This window comes from Eucalyptus grandis, chromosome 6, assembly GCF_016545825.1.
Source record: "Eucalyptus grandis isolate ANBG69807.140 chromosome 6, ASM1654582v1, whole genome shotgun sequence".
Taxonomy (NCBI): Eukaryota; Viridiplantae; Streptophyta; class Magnoliopsida; order Myrtales; family Myrtaceae; genus Eucalyptus; species Eucalyptus grandis.
This window is the reverse complement of record NC_052617.1, coordinates 44,647,893-44,654,553: the sequence shown is the minus strand read 5'-3', so window position 1 is coordinate 44,654,553 and position 6,661 is coordinate 44,647,893. Positions and strand designations below refer to the sequence as shown.

The window sequence follows — 6,661 nt, the reverse complement described above, 5'->3', positions numbered from 1 at the left end:
ACCACTAGACAATTGCACATGGGAGTCCCCCACTCATGGACTTTAGTAAATAGAGGTCCCCACACCGACAATACGCCCTATACGACAGCCAAAAAAAAAAAAAAAAAGAGGTCGGCACTTTAATTATTTGCCTTCCCTTCCTTAAAATATTAACAAAAAACAGAGGTCCCCACACAGCAATCGCAGCCCAAGCATGTCTACTGCACTAAACGTGCGATGTGAGAGAATGTACATTAACTTAAGCAAATCAAAGCATAGCATACTCGACATCAACTTAATCAAATCACATCGATTATGTTCTTATTCAGATTTTGGATTAATAAACATACCCTATACAAAGCAATCACAACAGGGTTTTGGATTGATAAACATACCCTATACAGCAATCACAAGCAGGGTGGTTCAAGAACTTAGTTTTTTTCTTAGAATGGCATTTGCTTTACTAGGACGCTCTTAAGGAGATGCATAGACAGTGATCTAACAATCACATACTCTGACAGTGGCTTGAAAGACAAATTCACCAAAATAATGAGAAATCTGGTCTCTTTGTGTAATGTCGCAAGTTTCGTTGAAGTATATCAATACAAATTCCATCGGAGCTGTAATAAAATAATTGAGTCATAATTAAATAATCGAGTGGAGCCCTAATTAAATAATTGAGCCCTAATTTCATCACAGCGGAGGGGGAGAAGGGGCCAAACTTGGATGACCGACAATTGTGAGCGGTGACGACGACCAAGGATGGTGAGCGGTGAGCGGCAACGGCGACCAACAATGGCGACTGACGACGGCGACCGATGACCAGCTCTAGGCGTGAATGGCAACGGAGAGAGGCCTGTGATCTACTGTGAACGCGGACGGTGAGGAACGGCGTTTAGGTCAGCCAACCCTAATTAAATAATCGAGCCCTAATTTCATCACAGGGGAGGGGGAGAAGGGGTCGAACCTGGACGAATGACGATGGTGAGCGGTGACGACGACCAATGATGGTAAGCGGTGAGCGGCAACGGCGACCAACAGCAGCGACCGACGGCGGCGACCGATGACTAGCTCTGGGCGTGAACGGCGACGGAGAGAAGGGCCTGAGATCGACTGTCAACGTGGATGGGGAGGAACGGCGTTTAGGTCATCGCACAATGTGGATGGACGACGTCGTTTTTGTCGTCCATGTTGGCTTTTAAAAAAAAAAAAACATTTGCCACATCAGTAAAAGAAGTCGCCGAAAATCGCCGGAAAATGCCACGTATGCAATTTGGCCGGATTTTGGCTGGATTGGCACTCAAGTGATCCATTTTGCTCCGATTTTGGCACTTAAGTGTACCTTTAGTAAGTTATGGCACTTAAGTGTTCCTTTGGGCAAAGTTAAGGCACTTGAGGGGTCCGCACGTCTGAGATTTTCAATGAGTTAGGATTGGCAATAATGGGAAGTTGGAATTAGTCTAAGTCAATAGCGTGTTCAATTTTGGGGATTTTTGATGTAGATGTCACAATTGGCAGTCTTATTGGTGCACTGACTTGGAACTTAGTGGCCTTTTCCGATGGCTTCTCATCGGTTCATGGAAAAAGCCTGTGGCTCCAGATCAGCCTTGAGATTACAGGGTTCTTCATTCTTCATGCGATCTTTCTTCTCCCTTTCTTCCGTCTTCTTAACTCACTCAGCCAATTCGCTGATTTTGAGAACTTGACTGCTTCAAGCAGTATGAAAGCTTTTGTGGCACTTTCCATGTGTCTTGTTCTCTTCACTTGTAATGCCCTTGTTTCCAATGCACTAGATACCATAACAACAAATCAGTCAATTCAAGACGGCGAGAGCCTAATCTCTGCTGGTGAGACATTTGAGCTGGGGTTCTTCAGTAGGGGGGATCCACCAAAGCGACATCTGGGAATATGGTACAAGAAAATAACCACAATGACAATAGTGTGGGTTGCAAATAGAGTCGCACCCCTTGCGGACGCATCAGGCACTTTGAGGTTACTACCCACGGAAGTCTCGTCCTTCTTGACGGAAATGGAAATGATATCTGGTTGTCGAACGCTCCAATACCAGTTCGTAATCCAGTTGCGCAGCTCTTGGATTCAGGAAATCTGGTTGTGAGAGACGCAGAAGGCAGTGATCCCAATAATTTCCTGTGGCAGAGTTTTGACTATCCTACAGATACACTTGTAGCCGGTATGAAGCTAGGACGGAATAGAAGATCAGGCTTCAATCGTTATTTAACATCATGGAAGAGCATTGATGATCCTTCTCCAGGTAACTTTACGTTTCAACTTGATCCGAATGGCTACCCACAAGAACTATTGAAGCAGGGTTCTGACATCAAGTTCAGGACAGGACCATGGAATGGTCTTCGATGGAGTGGCACCCCTTTTCTAAATCCAAACCCATACTACGGGTATGAATTTGTGTTAAATGAGGAAGAGATGTACTTCCGCTATGAGCTCCTCAACAGATCGGTCACTTCCAGGCTGATATTGACGACCAATGGCATTTGACAGCGATTCGCTTGGATTGACCGAACGCAGGGTTGGATGCTTTACATGGCCTCGCCAACAGACCAATGTGACAACTATGCATCCTGTGGTGCCTATGGTAGCTGTAGGGTCGATACTTCCCCAGTGTGTAGGTGCTTGAAAGGCTTTGTGCCCCGATTTTCTCAAGAATGGGATATGTTGGATTGGTCAAATGGGTGTGTGAGGAGAAATCCTTTGGATTGTGAAAAGGACATATTTGTGAAGTATTCTTGGTTAAAATTGCCAGATACTCGGTCTTCCTGGTTTAACGAGAGCATGAATCTTCAAGAATGTAAAGTAGTTTGCATGAAAAATTGCTCCTGTATGGCTTATTCGAGCTTAGACATCCGAAATGGAGGAAGTGGTTGTTTGCTGTGGTTTGGCGAGCTGATTGACATTAGAGGGTACGGCGACTACGGGCAGGACCTCTACATCCGGATGGCTGTGTCAGAATCAGGTATTGTAGACATGAATTTCCTAGATACTAAAGTGGAAAATGGACACATTTTTGAGGGAGAGCTTACAGAATTGTAATATCAGTTATAACTAGTTCTTTCTCCTGATCCTGTGTGCTCCTGCTTCTTCTCCTGCTTCTTCTCTTAGCTTTACTACCGTCACACCAAAAGAAGCATAAGCTGGTCATGGGCTTGGCAGTTTCTTTCGGGTCTGTTTTCCTCATTCTGGTTCTCATTATCTGTGTTCTACAATGCAAGAAGAAGAAAGTGAAGCTTCCTGCAGGTAAACCGTACTTTATGATACAGTGCTGTCAGATTTTGTATTCTGGTTCTCATCATTCCCAGTTTTTAATTAGTCATTTCGTCACTTACAAGTAGATATTTTACAAGACCTCCCAGTACTTATTCTATTATTGAGCACAAGAATTCTTGTCTCGTGTTACATTACATTAGTCAGCCCCTTGTAGAAGTGAATTTTTTTTTTTTTTTTTTAAATTAGACTTTCATTAGAGGGGATTCTGCATTCATGTCCCATTCAGCATTCATCCTCACCAGGCCCAACAGTTATAAGATTTTCTATTTATTTTATCTTACTGTTCCATATCTCCAATGAGAGGTCACTAAAAGATTCCATGATGAACTGACAAAGTCAGTCAGTCTCAACCAAATTGTTCGAGGCATTTGTGTGTCAGTGTCTGATGTGCGAAACAATGACAAACCACTAGTAATCGCGATCATATTATCCTAATATGTTCGCAATTCAATGCTTTCATATTTAGCAATTAGCATGCCTTTGTAGCATCGTGGTTGAAGGAAATCTGAATTAATGCAGAAGCCACTCAGAGATATTTGCTAATCAATTTCATATAATTTGTGCTCCAGCTGAAAGGGACAGTTTTGAATCAGGAGGCAACTGTGAAAACAAGAAGGAAGATCTTGAGTTGCCACTATTTGACTTGTCTACAGTAGCTGTCGCTACCAATTACTTTTCCACCAACAATAAGCTTGGAGAAGGTGGTTTTGGACCTGTCTACAAGGTACGAAAATTATGCATTCTATTCTCGAGAAGGACATTGTTGCTATGTGAGGATTGTAAAGTACTGCCTTCGCTGTTGCATTTGCACAATTTGCTCGAGAAAATATTCCTGAATATGTTGATGAGAGGCTGAACAACTAGATCCCAAAAAATTTAGTTACTGTGAGTGGAATTCTAGCGAGAAAAAGAGTAGGCAAGGAATTATTTTCACTAAACAAGTTGACCATATGCAGGGTGTGTTGAGGGGTGGTCAAGAAATTGCGGTGAAGATGTTGTCAAGGAACTCAAGACAAGGGCTGCATGAGTTTAAAAATGAAGTTCTATATGTTTCCAAGCTGCAGCACCGGAACCTAGTGAAGCTTCTAGGATGTTGCATTGAGGAAGAAAATCTTTTGATCTATGAATTCGTGCCCAACAGGAGCTTGGACTCATTTCTCTTTGGTTTGCTTACTTTCTCAATTCCTTAGAAGTATGGATTTTGTGAAAACTCCAAAATATTGTCACTAAAGTAGCAAATTAGCAATGACTAAATTGATGCCTTACTCCTTGTAAGTTACAAACCGGGCAGAGTTTACTAATGTGAAATGAACTTTTGACAGATCCAACGCAGAGGGAGCAACTGGACTGGTCAGCTCGTTTCAACATCATCAATGGAATTGCTAGGGGGCTTCTTTACCTTCATCAAGATTCCAGACTCAGGATTATTCACAGAGATATAAAAGCTAGCAATGTATTGTTAGATTGTGATATGAACCCTAAGATCTCTGATTTTGGCTTGGCTAAAAGCTTGGCAGGGAACGAGACACGGGCGAATACTAACAGAGTGGTTGGAACATAGTAAGTACTTTTATTGCTGTGATATCGTCTGTGCTCAATTCGCTTTCAAACTGATGGTTTCAATAAATCAATTTCTGTAGTGGTTACATGTCTCCAGAGTATGCTCTTGATGGAGTTTTCTCAACAAAATCTGATGTCTTTAGCTATGGTGTATTGGTGCTAGAGATTGTAAGCGGGAAGAGAAACAGAGGGTTTCATCATCCAGACCACCATCATAATCTCCTCGGACATGTAAGTTTGTAATACTGTTCGCCTTCCAGCCACAAGAATTTCCCCTAACGGTTGGTTTTAATGTGGTCAGGCCTGGAGACTGTTCACAGAAGGCAGGTCCATGCAGTTGCTCGATAAGTTGGTCCAGAATTCATGCAGTACTTCTGAAGCATTGCGCTCTATTCATATTGGCCTATTGTGCGTGCAGCGATGCCCCAATGATAGGCCGAGTATGTCCACGGTGGTTATGATGCTGGGAAGCGACATCGAATTGCCTCTTCCGAAAGAGCCGGGGTTTTTCAACGAAAGGAATCTACTCCAAGAAAACCCTTCACAAAGTCAACCAAACGAAATCACCATGACACTGTTATCTGCTCGATGAGAGAGTCGTGGGCATGACTTGCATTCTTTCTCTTTATGTGAACCTCATACTCCATGTGGAAAACGAAGCAAGTTCTTCAATGTGCTCCCCCAGCTATTCTCCCGAAAATACCGCATCTCTCATTTGGCTGCAGTTTGAATGTACATGAAATGTCTTAAGTCCACAGATTCCGACAATCCTTTTTACAAGTTTGTATTCCGAAGGCCAAGAGTTCCCGTACAAGGGCAACTTCCCCCAAAACTCTGCATCATTGGCCAAAATAGAAAAATCTCGTCAACTCTATATCTTCCATAAGCTCAGTACTTTATCTCCCCGTCAGAGAACAAATTTCCAACTGATTGAGTTCCCTATCGCCATCGAAATCACTTTTCTTCAAGAACGATGGCATGGACTTGGCACGTGAACCCGGTCTTTGTTGAAGTCATATCAAAATTTGCATGAGGACAATCTTTGAACTAAATAGGGTCCTAGTTCACACTAAATAGAAATGAGGGAACATTCACCCGTTTCTTGGAAAGATAGGAAGAAGTTTGGGCTGGGGGCGTGCGCTACCAGGTTGGTCGTTTCAATGGCTAGAATCTTGAGCTAAGCCTGATTTTAAACTTGGAATTGGGAGCTCAGACACCTTGGCCCCAGAACTGGCGACCTCGAAAACCGACCAGTTTGGTTATATCAACCATTAGTTGGTAATACCATGAACAGTCTAAAAGACCTGGGAAACTCGCTGGTATGAAATAAGTTGTTTCGAGGTTTGGGAAGAGTTAACATCAACTTAGGATAATTCTTACTGATGCAAGAGTATAGTCGAGCAGCTACTTTGAGATAAGCCAACTTCACCATAGTTTTAATATATGGAAATTTACTGGAAAATTCAAAAATCTATTGTCATGCCAATTCAATTCTAAAATATTTTTTGGCCAAATGACTCCTGAGCTTTTTGTAATAATGTCAATTTAGTCAATCCGGCTAATTTTTGCCGAGCAGCACCGACATTGATACTGGCTTTCCTACGTGACATCATTGGCACCAACATGGACAATTTTTAACAATATTTTAATGTTTTTTATTTTTTATTTTTCCTCTCTTTTTATTCCCCCCCCCTCTCTCTCTCTCTCTCTCTCTCTCTCTTATTTCTTCCTTCAGCTAGTCGCTGCCTCGGTCACTAGCCTAAGGTAGGGCCGTCCATGTTAGTGCCAGCCGGCCAAAATTGTCTAAAGAGACTGAATTGAC

At 42.6% G+C, this 6,661-nt stretch overlaps 1 pseudogene; it reads left to right on the top strand.

Moving 5' to 3' along the window:
• Nucleotides 1-1,681: 1,681 nt before the first annotated feature.
• LOC104452036 lies at nucleotides 1,682-5,615 on the top strand (annotated as a pseudogene).
• The last annotated feature ends 1,046 nt before the right edge of the window (nucleotides 5,616-6,661 follow it).